Source organism: Dromiciops gliroides, chromosome 1, assembly GCF_019393635.1.
Source record: "Dromiciops gliroides isolate mDroGli1 chromosome 1, mDroGli1.pri, whole genome shotgun sequence".
NCBI classification, from domain to species: domain Eukaryota; kingdom Metazoa; phylum Chordata; class Mammalia; order Microbiotheria; family Microbiotheriidae; genus Dromiciops; species Dromiciops gliroides.
This window is the reverse complement of record NC_057861.1, coordinates 555061829-555083408: the sequence shown is the minus strand read 5'-3', so window position 1 is coordinate 555083408 and position 21580 is coordinate 555061829.

Here is a 21580-nt window from a genome sequence, read left to right as displayed (position 1 = left end):
ATCATTCTCATTATATGTCAGACAAAATGAGAATTTGTGTTATCCATGGTCACCTGCCCACCAAAATCCCAAAACAATCTTTTCAGAGAGGGGCACCTGGAGCTTGCAAAGCTTACAATCCTTGTGTTGGCATTAGAAGATTCAAGGGACCTGTAAATGGGGAACTGATAAATGAGAAATGGAAAGGAGGGAAGAAGAGGATTATCCTCTACTCCCATCAAAGAATTATGTGAATAAAATGAAATGAGATAATGTCTTGAAAACATTTCAAAAATATAAAATGTGAAAAAAGTTCATCTGATTAAAAGTAGCTAAATGAGGAATCAGGTAGCAAAATGGATATAACACCACACTGGGAGTCAGGAAGACCTGAATTCAAATTCAGCCTCAGATCTGTGACTCTGGGCAAGTCACTTGACCTTCGTTTGCCTCAATTTCCTCATCAGGCTTCTTGTGAAGATCAAATGAGATAATAATTGTAAAGCACTTAACATGGTACCTGGCATGTTGTAATCACTATACAAATGTGTTATTACTAACATTGTTTTGCCCACTATAACTCTGTTAATGTGATCTAAGATTTCATTAGCTTTTATGATGGCTAAGTCACATTATATTGTGAAATTGAAGATTTTTATAAAATAAACTATTGTCTTAGAATAATTTTTCTATCATGTACTTGTGAAGTTAATTTTTTGAACCCAAGGACAAGATATTATATAGCATCCCTAAAGCTCTCATTCCCCAAACATACATTGACATTTATAGGCTAGGACCGCAGAGAGATGGCTGCTACCTCAGTCTCCTAGCTCTGTAGTAGATGAGCCCTCATCAAAGTGCTTCCTAGTAATAATTAACCAGTAGCCTCACTTAACTTCTAGGAAAGGCATTTATTCAAATGCCTTTCAAAACATTTCATCCAAAATTTGGGTCATGATCTCTTATGAATACATAATAGAGTATGGGGACTGCATGGTAATAGAACACATGTGCAGGCAATACTTGTGGCCAAAGCAATTAACAATTCCAGAAATACTAGACCTTAAAGCCCTTTCTTTCTCCAGATTGGTCTTACAAAATTCACTATAGAACTTGAGATTTGTGAAAAGTTCACTTCAGAGCTTCATGTCAAATGGATGAGTTGCTCTGCTGCCCACCTGGACAGGCTCCTCATTAGGATCTGTCACCTCAGTGGAATGAGTGGTTCAGCTTGGCTTGCTCCTCACAGGGCACAGTATCTCTGTTGAATGAGCCAGTCAACTGTTGGGGTAGGCCATTTGGGTCATTTGAGCTGCTAGACTGATTCCTCATTTGGTTTATTTACTTCCAGGCCAGTCTAGGCAGCTGACTCTATCACTGGCTGTTGCCAGACTGAGACAGGAAGGTTCTTTGACCCCTGGGCTGACTCTCAGTAGGGCATGATATCTCTTCTGGATAGATCTTCTGGAATCCATGGCTCACTCTTCAATTGGTTGCCACATACTTCACCACCTACAGTCTCAGACATGGCTTCTACTTAACTGCATTCTTTTTACTAGGATATAACAATGATCTTTTCAGCTGAAGTGCTAGTATGCTTTTTTAGAAAAAAAGACAGAATTAGTTTAGAATTGACAGAATACTGTCCTCTTGATTCCCACAGGACTATAGCTCTAAAGTCTGTCTCCTCCAGAGCAAGAAGTAGAATTATAGCCTCTCTTGTTTGACAATTCTCCCTGGTTCAGAATTGAATTCCCTCAGGGAAATACTTCATATGTACTAATAATATTTGCATTTCCCAGATTTCTGTTGGAATACCATGAAAATGTGTGGTTGGAGACAGTGTTTGATATAGTTTGTGCTCTGGTACAAGTTCTTTGTCTTTTGTGGCCTTTTCATGTTCACTTGAGCTATCTACAAACCCTCTAATGTTATGTATATTATATTTACACCTTAAAGAAACTCACCTTTATAAGTGATTGTCTCTGTCTTTTCCCCTTGCACTCCTCTTGGCTAATTTTTCTAGACTGATAAGATACTTTTGCATTGTGGTTGTGACACAAAGGTGGAGAATAACTTAGAGACCACATGGATGAAACACCAGTGATAAGCCTACATGTAGGAGACAGAAGTGGCAGTAGCTTTGGGAGCTCTAAAGCCAGAGGTGGTAAGGGGACCTGTCAACTAGTCGGAAAGAGAGTACAGGGCATCCCATGTGCTAGCACTGGATGGAGAACCAGATGCTGTTTGGCAAATCCATTACCCATACCCACTTCTGGGTTAGAGCTCAAAAAGCACTTTAGGTCAAGAGGGAGCAGGAACCCTGAGGAAAGTACCACTTTTGCTCACATGAGTTCAGGTAGTATTAGGAACAGTATTACTTGCAACCAAAAGGGAACAAGGGCCCTGAGGAACAGTATGGATTGCAATCGCAAGGGATCAAAGGTCCTTCCTGGACCTTCCCTAAAACAGAGTTACAGATCAAGAGAGCAGTAACCACACCTTTCCCCTGATCATAATTCCTTGGAAATACCAAAAACTTCCAAACCCCTAGAAATAGCTTTGAAAATAACAGTAGAAAAAAAAATTTCAAAATCAAGAAATAGCAGTGGAGAATGAGTAAACAACAACAAAAAAGAACCTGGCCATAAAAACATACTATGGTAATTCAGAAGATCCATACACAAACTCATAAGAAGACAATGAAATCAAAATAGCTATAAAAATGTGAATTGGACACAAGTGCAACAAGAATCCCTGGAAGAGAGGGGGTGAAGCCAAGATGGCAGAGGAAAGGTCGTGACTCTCGGAGCTCCCAACAGATCTGTCCACGTACCTCCAAAAATTCCAGAAGACAACTTCTGGAGCAGCAGAACCCACAAAAGAACAGAGTGAGATTGTTGCTCAAAGACAGCTTAGAAGTTCATCAGGAGGGCTCTGTTACACCAGGGTGAAAGAGGAGCTTATCGTGCTGTGCAGATCCAGCCCAGAAAGGCTAGGCCTCCAGAGCTTTGGAATCTTCAGCATCAGCTGCTTCTTCTGAGTCTCAGCCCACAGACTGGTAAGGGGGTCCAGCAGTTGCTTGACGGGAAATAGTGGTGGTCTGTGCAGGAGCAGAGGCACAGCATGTTGCCCAGGAGGCAAAAGTGAGTGGCAGAAGCCAAGTGGGGGAGGGGCACAGACATGCCAAACTTTTGAACCACAGAGAATCAAATTTCAATCAGATTTCTGTTTCCAGGTTAAAGAGCAAGCAGGCTCATGGTTACTTACAGGCCAGGTTGGCTGAGAACAAGCCTCTCCTTAAATCATACCACCTAGGAGATCTTGAAGTTTGGGACAGTGCATCCTGGAAGCAGGGCCCCACTTTAAGAAGGAGTTAAAAGCCAAGAAATAGGCATGCAAGATGAGCAGGCAGAGAAAGCAGAGGATTGTCAAAAGTTTCTTTGGTGACAAGGTAGATCAAAATATAACCTCAGAAGAAGATAATAACAAAGTCAAAGCTCCTACATCCAAAGCTTCCAAGAAAAATATGACTTGGTCTCAGCCATGGAAGCCCTCAAAAAGGACTTTGAAGACAAAGTAGAAATGTAGAGGGAAAAGAAAGACAGGTAGAGGAAAAAGTGGGAAGGGAAATGAGAGTGATGCAGGAGGGTCATAAAAAAAGTCAACAGCATGAAAAGCCAAATTGGCCAAATGTAAAAGGAGGTACAAAAGTTCTCTGAAGAAAATCATTGCTTAAGAATTAGGATAGAGCAAATAGAAGCTAATGACTTTATGAGAAAGCAAGACACAATAAAGCAAATTCAAATGAATAAAAAAATAAAGGGCAATATGAAATATCTCCTTGGAAAAGCACCTGGAAAATAGATCCAGGAGAGATAGTTTGAAAATCATTGGACTACCTTAAAACCATGACCAAAAGTAAAAAAATTAGACATCATCTTCCAAGAAATTGTCAGGGAAAATTCCCCTGATATTTTAGAAACAGAAGGTAAAATAGAAATTGAAAGAGTCCATTGATTACCTCCAAAAAGAGATCCCAAAAAGAAAACTTCAAGGAATACTATAGCCAAATTGCAGAGCTCCCAGGTCAAGGAGAAAATATTGCAAGCAGCTAAAACTAAACAATTCAAATACTGTGGAGCTACAGTCAAGATAACACAAGATTAGCAGCTGCTACATTAAAGGATCAGATGGCATGGAATATAATATTCTGGAGGGAAAAGGAACTGGGATTACAACCAAGAATCACCTACACAGCAAAACTGGATATAATCTTTCAGCAGAAAAAAATGGGACTTCAAAGAAAAAAGAGGACTTTCAGGTATTTGTTATGAAAAGACCTAAACTGAATAGAAAATTTGACTTTCAAATATAAGACCCTAGATAAGCATAAAAAGGTAAACAGGAAAAAGAAATCATGAGGGATATTATAAGGTTAAAACCTTTACATTCCTGCATGAGAAGATGATACTTCTAACTCATAAGAACATTCTCAGTATTAGGGTAGATGAAAGGAATACACTTAGACAGAATTGCATATGAAGAGATTATATCTGCAAAGCATTTATTTTTTGTTTATCCTTTTTTGTTTGGTTGTTGTTATTGTTTTGGGTTTTTTGTGGAGGTGAGGCAGTCAGAGTAGGATGGTTTGTGTCTGAGGCCAGATTTGGTCTCAGGGTCTCTTGGTTCCAGGACTGGTGCTTTGTCCACTGTGTCACCTAGCTGCTCCATGATGGCATCTTTAAAATAAAGTTAAGAGGGGCAGCTAGGTGGCGCAGTGGATAGAACACCGGCCCTAGAGACAGGAGTACCTGAGTTCAAATCTGGCCTCAGACACTTAACACTTACTAGATGTGTGACCCTGGGCAAGTCACTTAACCTTCAGTGCCCCACCAAAAAAAATAAATAGATAAAATAAAGTTAATGGGTAAGAGGAATGCACTGAAAGAAAGGGAAAGGAAGAAGTGCAATGGGGTAAAGTAGCTCACATAAAAGAAACAAGAAAAAACTTATGGGCTTGAGGGGAAGATAGGGAAGGAGCAGAAGAGTGAGTGAGCCTTACTCTTATCAGAATTGTCTCAAAGAGGGGAAACATAGTATATCTTGTTCTGTGGGAAAATGGGAGGGGAAGGGGATATGGGGGGAGAGGTGAAGGAAGGGAGGGTAGATTGGAGGAGTGGGCAGTAAAAAGCAAAACACTTTCGAGGAGGGATAGGGTGAAAGAAGATAGAAAATAGAGTAAATATCAAGGGGGAATAGAATGGAGGGCAATACAGTTAGCAGTAGTAATTGTGAAAGAAATAATGAGCAGGATGTTATCAGAAGGACTTATGAAAAATGCAATCCATCTACAGACCTGATGTTATGTGGATACAGATTGAAGCATAATTTTATTTTGTTACTTCCTCTTTCTAAAAGCATTTTGTCTGTTTTTTTTTTTTTACAACCTGACTAATGTGGAGATATTTTGCATTACTGCACATGTATAACTTATATTGAATTGCTTGATTTCTTAGGGTGGAGAGGGAGGGAGAAAGAAAATTTGGAACACAAAAGTTTTAAAAAATCAATATGAAAAAAATTATTTTTTACATGTAACTTGGGGAAAATTCTAGATAAATAAAAACAAAACAAAACAAAAACAAAAACAAACAAACAAAAAATAATTTCTGGAAGAGTTAAAATTTATTTTAAAAATCAAATAAGAGTGATAGAGGGGAAATTAGGTAAAGAAATGAGAGGGGGGCAGCTAGGTGGTACAGTGGATAGAGCACCAGCCCTGGAGTCAGGAGGACCTCAGTTCAAATCTGGCCTCAGACACTTGACACTTACTAGCTGTGTGACCCTGGGCAAGTCACTTAACCCCAATTGCCTCACTAAAAAAAAAAAAAAAAAAACCAAAAACCAAAAAAACCCAAAATGAGAGGAAAGAAAGTAAATTATGAAAAGACAACTAAAAGCTTTATAAAAAAGGTACAGAAGAACTGAAGAAAATAACAATGTAAAAAACAGAATTGGCCAAATAAAAAAAGAGGTACAAAAACTCAGTGAAGAATATAATTCGTAAAAATTAAATTGAACAAGTGGAAACTAATGACTCCATGCAACATCAAGAAACAATTTTTTAAAAGTCAAAAGAATGAAAAAAATAGAAGGAAATATGAAAATGTGAAATATCTCATTAACAAAAATGGGGGGCAGCTAGGTGGCACAGTGGATAGAGCACCAGCCCTGGAGTCAGGAGGACCTGAGTTCAAATCCAGCCTCAGACACTTAACACTTACTAGCTGTGTGACCCTGGGCAAGTCACTTAACCCCAATTGCCTCACTAAAAAAAAAAAAAAAGAAAGAAAAAGAAAAGAAAAAAAAAAGGCCTGGAAAATAGATCAAGAAGAATTAATTTAAGAATTATTGGACTACCTGAAAGCCATGATTGAAGAAAGGACCTACATACCATATTTCAATAAATTTTCAACTGTTAATAAAAATCTTTCTTACCCAACAAGGAAGTAGAAGGGGATAGAACTAAGAGAAAAGGGGGTAATAAAAGGGAAGGTGGAAAAAAGAAGGCAGTGGTCTCATGTTTTCCTCAAAATAGAGATTCTGGGAGTAACTATCCAATTAGAGGGAGAGACCACTTTCATCAAATCAACCCACACTCTGACATTTGATGACTTCTATGCAAAGGTAGGAAATAGTAATGATGAGGAGGGTAAATGAAGGAATAGTTCTAGAGAAAGAAATCAGCAAAGCCAAAGACTTTTATATTACCTTTTAGATTTTTTAGGGAAACAAACAAAATGTCTCATCTAAAAAATAGATCAGTCAGAAGATTTATGACCAATTGTATTATCAAAAATACTTGTGGAATAAGACAGTGTATAGTGAATATGAATATATATATATATATATATATTTCATTATCAACAAAAAGAAAGAATATGAAGTTCAAATAAAATGACTGGATATTGAATTGCTTACACTGAAAGATAGTAATGGGAAGAGGACAACATGACTGACATAAACATTGACTTTAATAATTTCATTCAGAAGTTTAACTAATATAAATTTATTGTCAAAACAAGTCAAACAAAAGAATCTTTCTAGTCTACAAATATCTGAATTCCTTGCCAAATGGAGGAAGATGTCAGCCAAAGGAAATAGGGGGTTAGGATATAATCTTGACTGTAAAATCTTATGAAGATGGATATATATGATACAGCTCCTTATTCTATTTCTTTTTGCCAAAGAATGTGTTGTTCTTTCATCTACCCTTTTGATGACCCCAAATATAATAAATAATAATATAATTTACAACATAAATAAATTCAACCCATTTTTAGTAGAAAGGACAGTCTTCCTAAGTCAAGAAATGACAACAAAGTATTCATTGTAATAGGTAAAATTGTGTTCTTTTTAAATACGTGCTCTGAGGATTCCCTGCAGTTTTAAATGAGAAATTAATCTAATTAAAGTTGTGTTTCAATTTAAGAAACTTCAATAGGTTCCAAGTTAAAACCCAATGGTATTCATTTTCCTCAGTCAAATTCCATTTATTTGCCTAATCTTTGACACGTGCATGCTGTCTTACTTGCTAGAATTTCTTGTCCTCCCTTCTTTATCTACCAGATTAGAGCACTGATTTCAGCCTAAATATTAAATGGCCATAGAAGGTGATGACACAATACTACTTAGTAAGAAGTACATGAGTACTGTATTAGAGTATCACTCCCACAAAGAGACAAAGTGTTTCATCTAAAAACTAGATCGATCAGAATATTTATCTGATCAACAGTTTTATTAACAATACTTGTGGAATAAGAGAGTGTACAGTGAAAAAAAAAGTTATGAGTTCCATAAGGAATGGTGTTTTAAAAGTTCCCTCACAAGTATCCTGTATGCATGGGACTTAATTGGCCATCTTGTACGTCATAGTTTCACTAGGTTGCTGTCTTTCTTAAAGGTGAAAAGGTATTGTAGTTAATTTCAAATTACTATTTAAGGGACAACAAATGCAGCAACTTTTTCAAAATTTTATTCTGAACTTAAGAAATAAAACAAGCATTTCCATAACATAGTATAATAGAAAAAAAAATGATTGTGCTTGAAACCGAAAATCTATTATGTACCACTTGCTATTCTTTTTAAATACACACACATATATATTAAAATTATCATGTAAATTTCTCTTTTTTTCCTTCTTTCTTCCCTCCCCCTTCTCCCTTCAGATGACTGCCATTAGACACAAATATGTATATGTAGGTATATATATCCACACACACACATATGTGTGTGTATATACACATATATGTATATGTATATATTTGCAATCATTCTATACATACCACTATTTATCATTTCTTTCTCTGGATACAGATAGAGTCTTCCTTCATAGGTACTTTGTAGTTAATTTGGATAAATATTTATAGCATCCCTTCTTGGTGGCAAAGAACTTCAAGTTGCAGGGATATCTGTCAACTGGAGAATGACTGAACAAGTTGTGGTATTTGATCATGATGGAATACTATTGTACTATAAGAAATGATGAACTCTATGATCTCAGAAAAACATGGATATACTTGCATGAAATAATGAAGAGTGAAATGAGCAGAACCAAGAGAATGTTGTATATAGTAACAGCAGCTATTTCTAAGTCCCTGATTTTCTTGAGGTATTTTATGTTTTAGTAATAATCCTTAGGATTCCATAACTCTAGTTCCACAAAGCTCAAAGAGCTTGATATATGTAAACTAAAGTGAGAGAATAGAGCTGGAAGGGATTTCAAGGTTATCTAGCCCAAGCCTATGCCCCCTCCTACCCCCACTCTCTGCTAATAATAATCATAATGATAATAAATAATAAATACTTTTTAGTACAAATATCATATATGTCTACCTTGCCTTTCCCAGTCATTTCAGTGAAAAAAAAACCTTCAATAATTTTTTCAGAACTGTCTCTTTTTTTTTTTTAATCCAGTGGTATATAGTACTTTAAAGTATTTCTTTGGGGGTAGCTAGGCAGTGCAGTGGATAAAGCACTGGCCCTGGATTCAGGAGGACCTGAGTTCAAATCCAGCCTCTGACACTTGACATTTACTAGCTGTGTGACCCTGGGCAAGTCACTTAACCCTCATTGACCCTCAAAAATAAATTAAAAAAAATAAAAAGTACTTCTTTAAATGGAATCAATTTCTTTCATCCTGTAACATCCATGCATCTCATAATTAAAGCTCTATTAAATGTCTGGGACAAGTGTTCTGCAGACTGTGGTGTTAAATGGACTTCATCTCTTAATCTATGAAGATTTGCTCCACATTTGGAATTTTTATTTTAAAATCAATTTTTTTTTGGTGGTGGGGGGGTGGTTCATATTGACCTCTTAATATTTTTTACTACTCCCTCTCCCCCTCACTCTCCTCAATCTAAGCCTGCGCTTGGGCAGAAGTGGAGAACAATTACTAATAACTTCATTCCTTAAAAGATGGGTTGAACATCCAGGACCATTTAGTAATTGATCTGGGATATAAAAATAATCAAACAGGAAAGTGAATAAGTAATTCATCACACATGGCCCGGGGCTAGAGACACCAAATCAGGCTGCTTTATAAATGGCTACAAGATCTGAAGATTATTATCTTCAGCTCTGGGGTTTATGAACTGAAATTACATGCCTGCCACTGCTCCTCTGGAGGATGAGAAAGGGTCCTTTAAGGAGCAACATGACTTTCTGGTGTCTGGAGAAAATGAATAGGACTTTACTCTTGTACACCAGACCATAGAAAACAATTTGGAATGAATAGGGTAGGTTAGAATGAGCCAGTTGTTAAAACAGTCAGTCATACTGTATCCTCAGGGGCAGCAAAGTAGACTTAACACCCTAGAAACCAGAAACTATACCTACATAAATCGTACTGTGTTAGAAATGCTCTGATATATCCATCTCACTGGACTGACTCACCAGTTTCTACCTTCAGCTGATAAAATCAATGGACACTCAAAGTTTTCAGATTACTTTACAAATATAAGAAATAGTCATCATATTATAATTATCAGGCCAGGAAATAAGGACATTGGAATTGGAATTCACATGCTCAAGTTGTTTCCAAACACACAAATAGAATTCTGGGTGTTGGCAGGGGTTTTTTTTGCACTTGTTTTAACAATTCTTTTTGTTGATTTGATAGGTTTAATAGAGGTGAGACACATAGTCAACATTTATAATTCATTAAGTACCACAGTGTATCAATAACTCAACTAAGGATTTTTCTTTCAAGGAATCACTCTGAAAATTTATCACAATAGCCCCTTAAAATAAAAAACAATAATGTGATCTGAATCTGTTTAGATGTTGTAGTAGAGAATAGAAGTGGGTCTTTGGTGCAGGGGATAAAAGGTTGGATTTGAAGTCATGAAGACCTGAGTTTGAATTCTTTCTCAGACAAGAACTGCCGATGTAACCCTAGGCAAGTGATTAACCTCTCTCTTTCCTCATCTGTAAAATGGGGACAATATCTTTCAGTCTCAATTTATTCATATGCAAAATTGGGATTATAATTATCCTTATCTCACAGGGTTGTTGGGAAGATAGGATGACATGATCTATATAAAGTGTTTTGCAAATCTTGAACTACTCTATAGATACTAGCTATTATTATGACAAATGGATAAATGAACGAGTGAAAAAACAAACTTGGTAAACACTTATGTGTCATGTGCTGTGCTTAGTAATGAGAATATAAATAGAAAATTGTGACAGTCACTGCTCACAAAGAGCTTATAGTCTTCTTTTTTTTTTTTTTTTTTTTTTGGCCAGGGCAATGAAGGTTAAGTGATTTGTCCAGGGTCACACAGCTAGTGACTGTCAAGTGTCTGAGGCCAGATTTGAACTCAGGTCCTCCTGAATCCAGAGCCAGTACTTTATCCACTGCACCACCTAACTGCCCCAGGAGCTCATATTCTTACCGGGAGAGACAACATATATAGTATGGGTTAAATGCAAGGTTTCTGGAGAGGCCCAGTGGTCAGATGTGGGTGCCCTCGAGTCTGGAAAAAGTAATAGCAGGGAGTGGGATAGACTAGAGCAGCCTGGTGCATAACTATTTAGAACTGGGAGATCCAATGGTGAAGGCCATGTAAGGTACAGGAAGAAGGAAGAAAAAACAAGGGTGTTTGTAGGAAGGTTGGGGGGCAATGTCTGACACTTCTGAAACAGTAGAATCTGGGTGGGAGAGAACTCCCCCTGGTCCCTGTTTATAGTTTGCACTACAGGATGGGGTCCTTTAGAGTTTCCTTGTGCTTAGGATATCACCCTGGTCTTAGAGATAAACTTAGTAAGTATATGACTTAGGGTATAGAAAATTGAGGAAAAAATACCATGTAGGCTGGGTTGAGATGAAGCCAAGCTCCCTTTCCTTTGCATCTCTTCACACAGAATCCTTGTTTTGGAATCCCTATGAAAAAGCCCACGGTCCCCCATGCAGGAAAAGGTCCTTCAACTTTAACAAAACCCCCAATGTAGGTAAAGCAGATTCTTGGTGCTGCCCAGGACATCTGGGGCTGGGAGTACAACATGAAAGGTGTTGTCTTTGTGAAATATAAATTATCCTTCCTAGGGAAAATTGTCTATCAAAATATAAGTATACACATATATTGCTAAGTATTTCTGTGTATTCTTCAATAAACCAATCCTGACTATGTCTTTTTGCATCAAACCATTAGAAACCTTTGAACACAGAAAGGAGGAAGTAGTAGGAGACAAGCATTTAGTAAATCACTACTACTATGTGCCAGACAGTGTGCTGATATTTATATGTATATATGTGTGTGTACATATATATGTACATATGTGTGTATGCATGCATTCATGTATATGCATATGTATGTTCATATATGTATGTATATATGCTTGGATATGTGTGTATGTAGATATGTGTGTGTATTACCTCATTTGATCCAAGATCCTATGTCTATTTGCAGTCTATTTTGTTGTTGTTGGGCAATGAGGGTTAAGTGACTTGCCCAAGGTCACACAGCTAGTAAGTGTTAAGTGTCTGAAGCCAGATTTGAACTCAGGTCCTCCTGACTCCAGGGCCAGTACTCTATCCACTGTGCCACCTAGCTGCCCCATGAAGTCTATTTTAACTAATTCAAACTATAGGTGTTCAAAGCAATTCTGTAAGACTTCAAAATGCAGAAGAGGTACCAGAATATCATGGCAATGAAAACCTTCCTCTCCTGAGACTTTCCTATGAAAATGAAATCACAGGCCCAGTATCTATCCTAGAGCTTAAAGTCCATTTTAACAAAATGACTTCATAAACAAAAATATCTGAAAGTCAGCATAATATTACACTTTTGACTCCCCATGCAATTATGCCTTTGAAACATCTGTGTTCCTAAAAAAAAGTTCTTGAGATATAGCAATATTATTATAATTTCAAAACTTGGTCATAGCTTTTCTTTCCACTAAAAGACTAAAATCTTTGCATTATACATTTGAGTTAGAAGAAATTTCCAGGTATCATCTGATCTAGCTCCCTACTTTAGGACAAGTAAACTATTACCTTTCTGAATATACAGATGGAAAACTGAGACTCAGAAAAGTAAATGCCAACAACAAAAATAATCCAATGACTTCAAGTACGGCATAATTATACATAACTTGCATGAATGACAGTATCAATTTCAAAAGACATTGAAATTATAAAAAAATAACTATAATGCCTGATAGTTATATAATGCTTTCAAGTTTGCAAAGTATTTAATATATACCATCTCAAGTGAGCATTATAATAAAATGGGAGAAAAACTGACGGGGTCATTATAAGTATATGTGTGTATTAAATTATATATATATACATATATATGTATATATATACACATATATACATGTATATATGAAAAGTAGAAATCAAATTAATAACTCAATGAAAAAATATTTATTAAGCACCAAGAAATACACAGGCATTATGCTTTCAGGGAGATGAGGATACAGAGACAAATATGAGACAAAAAAAACTTTCCTCAAGTCCATCTGGGTTGACAACATGGCCATAGGCAAGTATAGACCATTATTGACAAGGGTGCTGATGGTATGAATATTTTTTTCAAAGCCGGAAGAAGAAACTAAAGAATCATGGGAGACATGAAGGAGCCTCTTTGGAATAGGAAAAACTCAAGAACTTACTTTTTTTTTTTTTGGAGAAGAGAGAGGGTAAGGGCAAATATAGCAGCTGTGAGCCAATGGCAAATAAGAATATTTGGAACTGAATATAATTATGAATAGTTGTAGCCTCATCTCAATCATTGAGTGACATAAAGTGTGATGTGTCTGCAAAGAATTGTCTGTTTCTTCTAGATTATATATGTGTTGTGTTGTGGGATATGGTGAAATAATCCCCACTTTCTTTCCTCTTTTCCCTGTCTGGCATTGCTATAGTTGAGTTTCCCATTTTATTCCAACCTTGTTTATTTGCTATCTATACTTCTCCCAATAAACATAAGCTATTTTTATTGCATTCTGAATGTTTGCTATCAAGGTTGGACTTTATTTTTAAAAAAGAGAGAGAGAAGGTCAAAAGAAAACTTCGGACCTCAACCCAGATGAAGGCCTTAGATCTCATGACAAGCCTGGGTTATGCTTTCTCACTTTCTCTACAAAAAGGGACTTCAGAAGTACATACAAAATATATACAAAGTTGTTTTTAGAGGAGAGGGCACTAGCAATTACAGACATCAGGAAAGGCTTTCTGTGGAAGATGACATTTGAACAAAATTTTGAAAAAAACAAGGACTTCTAAGAAGTGGAATTGAGAGTGTGTATTCCACTCATAATATAAAGTCAATGGAAAGGTGCAGAGACAAAAGATTGAGTGGTATATGGAAGAAAGAGCAAGAAGGCCAATTTTGTTGCATCATACAGCAAGGAAAGGGAATAATGTTTAATAAAACTGGAGAGATTTGTTGGCGTAAGGTAAGGTGAAACAAGAGGCAGGATTTGAATCCTGGTCTTCTGGACTCCATGTCTAATACTCTATTCATTTTGCTATGTCACTTTAATTTAATATTACAGATTTGATTTTGTCTTTATAATCAAATATTTTAAAGAATTTTGTGGTCTTTTTGACTCCAGACTAAGTACTCTATCTACTGCACCACCAATAAATTAATAGTAGTTTGAACAGCTAGGTTATTGACAAACCTAGAATCTGGAAGATCTAGGTTCAAATAAAGCCCCTGGCATTTACTAGCTATATGACTATGGGCAAGTCTCTTGCCCTATTTCAAGTACTTTTTGATAAGGAACATTATCACATTTGGGCCTCTGAATATTTCTGAGTTAAGTACTGAAAGCACTCTTCCCAGTTTACAATGAGAAACAGACTCAGAGACTTTCCCTAAGAAAGACAGTCTGAAAAAGCAAGGGTGACTCTTCAAAATATGCACCAGTGAAGTGGAAACAACACCACTGTTTGCTATGTCCAGGAAAGGACACGGAATAAGAAAGACTGATTCCTGACCCTACTTCCACTTATTCTGTGACCTTTCATAAGTCATTATCAGGCCTACAGTTTCCACATCTTCAAAATGAGCTTGGATTGGGTGATATCCAAGACCTCTTCCATACTTGGTAGTAACTGTCTTGACAAACAAATAACCAAACAATTCTATTGTGTTGGGTAATCCTCAGTGAAGGATTTTTTTTTTTTTTTTTTTTGCCGGGCAATGGGGGTTAAGTGACTTGCCCAGGGTCACACAGCTAGTAAGTGTCAAGTGTCTGAGGCCGGATTTGAACTCAGGTACTCCCAAATCCAGGGTCGGTGCTTTATCCACTGCGCCACCTAGCTGCCCCTCAGTGAAGGATTAATGGAAAAATGTTGACAAGAATTATTAAAGATAAAATTTGAAGAGGTTTGTAATCTGCATTGGTGAAAATAATACCCTCATACCAGTGAAATAATAAATCTAAAGCAAATGAAAAATGAATTTGAAATTAAACAAAATTTATGAAATAAATAATGCATTTTCCATTATTCCTTGAGAAAGACCATTCCGGTAAAACCGGGGAAGTATGTATAGAACGGACACTTGTCCATTTAATCCCTGCTTAAACTAGTCTTTGTTTTTTGTGCTCACTTGCCCTACTCCCCACTCTCTACTCTCAACCTATTGACCATTTTTAGGTGCCGGAAACTGAGAGCATATGTGCTTTGGGTACTGGGTAGGTGACTATTGTCAGGCCCATTAACCTATGACCATAGCCATTCATTTCACAGTGTCCGGTTTGTGGTGTCTAGGGCTGTTCTTACTATGTGAATAGGGATATGTTTGCTTTTTAGAATTTTATAGCTACATGAACTTCCTCTGGGGGTGTAAATGAACTAAAATTCCTTACTAGAAAGTAGTTATATGCATACACACATTTACACACAGTTATATTAATAATTGAGGATTTTTGACCCTTGTTGGTATTTTTTGTGTATTGGAAGCTTATTGTCACTTTCCCATGCCCCTAAAATCTGACTTAGCATTCACATACTCTCAAGGGGAAGAGTCATAAGCATCTTCATATTGGTTTTTATTGAGAAAAAATAACTATACAAAATCACCTTCTGGCACCGTCCAGACAATTCAGAAACAGAACTCCCTGTTAAGACTCATCCCTATGCAGTTTTAATGGTTTCCTGTTTCACTTCACCTTTGAAAGAAACCAGGAACTCTCCCTAATTTTAACATCATAAAGGTGTCTTCCAGGGCCCAATGGACCCCAATGGTACCTGGGATTAAAAATAATAACCTTGGGGCAGCTAGGTGGCGCAGTGGATAGAGCACCGGCCCTGGAGTCAGGAGTACCTGAGTTCAAATCTGGCCTCAAACACTTAACACCTACTGGATGTGTGACCCTGGGCAAGTCACTTAACCCCAATTGCCTCACTTAAAAAAAAAAAGAAAGAAAAAGAAAAATAATAACCTCCACATCTTCTTTGTTAGCTCAGGTAATTTGGGAAGACTTCCAAATCCATACTCTCCCATCACTCAATCAATTACTGAGTTCAAGGATCCCAAAGTAGAGATCTAGAAGTAGAGATAATAGATGATATTTTGATCCTTACCAATCACCATCCTGGAAATCCTGAAAAGAAGCAAGAATTTCTTTTTTTTTTTTTTCTTGGATTTGGAGATCCTCTTCTATTATGAGTTCCCTGGAACTCTTCTCTACCATTGCATTGGTGAGAAGAATATAGTCCATCACAGTAGGTCAACACTCAATGTTGATGATACTGTGTACAATGTTCTTCTGGTTCTGCTCATCTCACTCATCATCAGCTCACGTAAGACCCTCCGGGTTTCTCTGAACTCCTCCTGCTCATCATTTCTTACAGCACAATAGTATTCCATTGTATTCATATACCACAACTTGTCCGGCCATTCCCCAATTGATGGGCACCCCCTCAACTTCCAATTCCTTGCTACCACGTAAAGAGCAGCTATAAATATTTTTGTGCATGTGGGTCCCTTTCCCCCTTCCATGATTTCTTTGGGAAAAAGACCTAAAAGTGGAATTGCTGGGTCAAAGGGTATGCACAGCTTTATAGCCCTTTGGGCATAATTCCAAATTGCTCTCCAGAATGGTTGGATCAGTTCACAGCTCCACCAACAATGAATTAGTGTTCCAATTTTCCCACAGAGAAGCAAGAATTTCTAAGACATATCAGAAATAGGATTTTTTTTTTCCTTACGAAAGAGCAAGTTCAGAAGTCATCCTGAAGGAGCTGTCAACCAATCTACACGCAGATTTGGAGAGTCACGGCATCCCTTCTCATCTCCAACCATTTATAAAGAACATGCTCTAATAAATGTCTTTGGATGAATAAGTCTTGTGCGTGGTTTTCTTCCTTTTCCCCTCCTTAGTTCAGACACTGAGTTCTGACATAATCACTTATTTGGAGAGCCCTTTGCTGCCAAATGTAGGAACTCACACAGAGAGCCCTCAGCTGCAATGAGTGGGACTAATTTAGTGGCTAGCTCTGAAAAATTGAGAACTAATGGCTTATTGAACATGAGGTGTGCTGAATGTTTCCCTAAAGATGAAGGAAACAGGCTAAGCTTCAATGCATCCCTGATACATTTTTTTGGCACATGATGCAAAGGTCTCTACAATTTTGATACTTCACTAATAAAGGCTGTGTTTCAATTAATGCTTTGTGGTGATCTGAGTTGTCAGGAGTATAACACTTCATCAAATGATGGCTGATAAGTCTAATTAAAAATGGCACTTCTACAAGATCCCAGGCTTTTTCTCAAAGACAAGTTCCCTAGGGCTGTATTTGCATTTTTTTCATTTCATGAAAAGCTTTATGTCATAAATCAGCATAAATACTGCTGGATTTTTGTTGGTTCATTGAAAATAAGAGCATTTAAAACATAGGTTTGAGAAATACTCATAGATAGATGCTTCTATCTATGAGTACAATCCTTCGATTTTCATTAATTTTTAGAGGTAAATAAGTATTTTGGGATGAGATGCTTTTTCCTGCCTCTAATGATTCTTTTAAACAGGTTTTCATTGATATATTTTGCTTTCACATGGCTTAGAGTTCCCGTGTCTCCTCCCTCCCTTTTCCCAAAGAGCCAAATCATGTAGCAAAATTTAAAAAAGAAAAAAGAGAGAGAAAAGAAAAAAATTCAGCAAAGAGAATTGATTCCTTTTTAAAAATCTGATCTATATATGCAATGTTTCACAGCTGTGGACCTCCAAATTTTTTTTTTTTTTAGTGAGGCAATTGGGGTTAAGTGACTTGCCCAGGGTCACACAGCTAGTAAGTGTTAAGTGTCTGAGGCCAAATTTGAACTCAGGTACTCCTGACTCCAGGGCCGGTGCTCTATCCACTGCACCACCTAGCTGCCCCTGGACCTCCAACTTTTACCAAGGGTTAGGGGAGGCATTGTTTCATATTTCTTCTTTGGAGCCAAATGTGTTCTTTACAGGTTAGCTATACTCTTATTCTATTATTTTGTGGTGGTTATTCTTTTCATTTACATTGTTGCAGACATTGGTTACATTGCTTTTCTTATTCTGCTTCCTATATTTTACATTACTTCTAGTATTACTTCGCTGTTTCTCTGGATTCATTATGTTCATAATATAAATACAAGGATTTTGTACCTGGTTAGAGTCTTCTGGTTCTCAAGTCCCACAGGCTAACTCTTAAGGAACTATAAATGAGAACAAAGTTTTAAAAAAAATAAATGGTGTCAAACTCAAATAGAAATAGAGGCCACTAAACTCTACAAAACTATCCCTTAGGGCTATATATTGACTCAGAAAACATTTTAACATTGTCTTTATTTTATTTATTTTGTTAAATATTTCCCAAATTATATTTTAATATATATTCACCTGCATTTTAATATATACATACATGTGTATATATACATGTATGTATACACATATGTATTATAACATGTCTGTGTATTCACCTGTTCCTGCTGCACTTAGGAGTGTTGCGGTATGTGTTTTGACACCTCTGGTTTATATGACCAATAATTGCTGTCAGAACTATAACTGGAAGTAATGGCACTTAGGACAAACTTGATGGGGGAATCTGGGGAGACAGTAATAATGTAGAGGAAAGCCTGGTTGGTTAGGGCAGTCTATTTTCCAGAGTAAAGCTGTGGCCCCTTGAGAGTTAGCAGAGAAGGTTTAGTCTAGGGGAAATGTGCCACAAGTTAATGACCCTGGAGTGATTGAGAAATAAGAATTGAGAAAAGGCTATTGGACTTGGTAACTAAGAGATCATTAGAAACTTTGGAGAAAGTAATTTGGGTGAAATGATAAGATCCAAAGCCAGATTGTTGGGGGTTATAAAGAGAGTGAGAGAAGAGACATTGGAGGCATCTATTGTATACAGCCTTATTTCACATATTTTTTCTCATAATGTGCTTCATATTCCAAATTATAATCCTAGCCATCCCTTTAAAACTCAAAATTCTATTTCTTGCTTTCATGCACTTCTACAAGTTGTGCTTCATGCCTGGAATGCAGTACTTCCTCATCTCATCTCGCTCATCTCAGAACTCTTAGTTTCCTTCAAGGATTAGTTTAGTTGTCAACTTTTCAATAAATACTCCTCTGTTTAGATTATATACAGTTGCTTTAGTTATATGCTGTTATCAACTAAAATAGGAGTTCTATTTCATTTCAGTCATGTAACACAATGCCTTGCCATATTAGATGCTTGATTTTTGTTGAATTGAATAGAAAAAAATAACAACACCAGATGGGTTTTGTGAAGAATGGAGACTAAGCATGAGTTAAATATTATTCTGGAATTTCAAGCATGGTGACTGGGACAATGATATATGAAAGTTAGGAGAAGCATATCCAAGGGGTATGAAAATCATTACAATTTTGGACAGGTTGTATTTGAGGTCTTAATGGAATAACAAAGTGTAGTTGCATATTAGGAAGTTGAAAATGCTACGCTAAAAGTCAGGGCTGGAGATATCTATTTGGAACTCATACACAAAGTGTAAATGCTGTAAGCTATGAAACTAGAGATTTCCAGAGGATACAGTGTATGGGGTAAAGAGAAGAGGACTCATTTAGGAGATTGGGGGAAGAATAGGAATTCACATAAAAGACCCAGAAGAGCATCAAAGAACAAAGAAAAAGGGGGAAAAAAAGAAGAAAACAATGATGATGGTGATCACATAGAAGAGTTATCAGTAGAGTCAATTGTAGAAAGAGCAATGAGAATTAGGAATGTAACTGAATTTGCCAATTTGAAGACCACTCATGATTACAAAAAGATCAATTTAACTAAAGGATTGGGGACACATGATAAACTGCAAGAGTAAATTCAAAGAGTGATTCTAGAAGCTTCTTATTGAAAAGAAGAGAGAGCATGATATCCAAGGCATTTGAACTTTATCTGGTGAGAAACAGAGAGCCAAGTGAAGGTTTTTTGAGCAAAGTATAAAGACCAGATTTTTTTTATTTATTAGAAATATCAATTACATAATCTACAAATTACATAATCCAGTTGGATTGTCAATATTTCTCTTTCCCTTTTAACTATCATAGCATTCCTAAGTTAGCAACCATTTTTTTTCAGTTGTTTTTAGTCATCTTTCCTACTTCCTTCTTTCAAACTTCAACAAATGCTTGTTGACTTAATAGAATGGAACAAAACTGTCTCACTAGTGACACCCAGTGGTCCAATGGCTTTTAGAGTCTAATGCTATCATGTTTTCCCTATTTGTAAGCAAAAGCGATAGCTCAAAGGTTGATCTCATAACAATGGAAGTTTTGAGCTCCAGAGATTTATCAAGAAGGACTAGCCTGTACAGTATAAACATCAATGTATGTGAAAGTGATTTATGAAAGGCCAGGCCTTCTTATGCGACATGATGGAAGGGAGAAAAAGAAACTCATTTTGTCATTTTTTTCATCTTTCTTGAACTATGTGGATTTTAAGTCTGAGGTCAAATTCAACTCTGTTTAGAGCTGAGCTTTGTTCAAGACTAAAGAAGAAAAAATACCACCAAACAGATCTTTCCAGAGAAAAGAAAATGAAGATTAAATAGCCTTATAAACCCCTCATAATTCCTCTTGAAAATCAAACAGCACTTGTAAAAGAACATTTTGATGAAAAATTACAGCTTAAAAAAGGCTTATGAGAAATCTTTCCCAGTTCCTTGTATCTCACACAGTCCTTGGAAAACAGTGTTTTGATGAGCTAAAGGAAGCATAGATTAAATGTTGTCCAAAACTCAGGAAAAATGTGCCCAGAAAAATAAAATAGAGGGGTTTTTAATCATTCTTTAAAAACAAACATTTTAGATGCTTCATTTATTACCATTACAAGAGAATATTACGACTGTAATGAGAACACCTAGGGTGCCAATTTAAAATCAGAAACTCCAGGTGCAAATCCTATCTCTTTCATTTACAACTTTTCTGCTTTGAGCATTTCACTTAGCTTATCTTGAACTCAGTTTCCTCTTCTGTAAAATAAGGGTTTTGGAAGAGATGGTTTCTGATGTCACTTTCAACTCTAAATCTATAATCGTATGATGGTAATACCTATATAAATGAGTGACTATATCAGTTTCTGATGACTCAGAGTTGTCTGTAGCAAAAATAATATAGAAAACACAGAGATAAGTACCTTCACAAAGAGTATATCCCTGACCTCCTGGGATACATCATCTTTTCCGCCCTGGAAAGTAAAGTAGGTTGTCATCCTCTGAAGCTAAGTGAAATATTCCCACCTCTCTTTAGGCAGTCTCTCACAAAGATGTGATCCAGGTGGTATTTCCTCCAATCCCAGATGCAAGAGGGGATATATGACTTGTGGTTCGGACTGTACTTGACATAAGCATTATTACCTCAACCTCAACCATTATCATTAACTCAGCAATTAGGAAAGTAAACAACTCCCAAGTCCAAACTGTGTTTGTTTGTTTGTTTGTTTTAAAAGTTTCTTTGGTTCCTTGTTACATCACAGTAATTTCTGGAAATAATTCCTCCACACACTATATAATAAGGTACAATGGCTTCCTATTACCTCCAGGATAAAAAATTCTCCTATTTG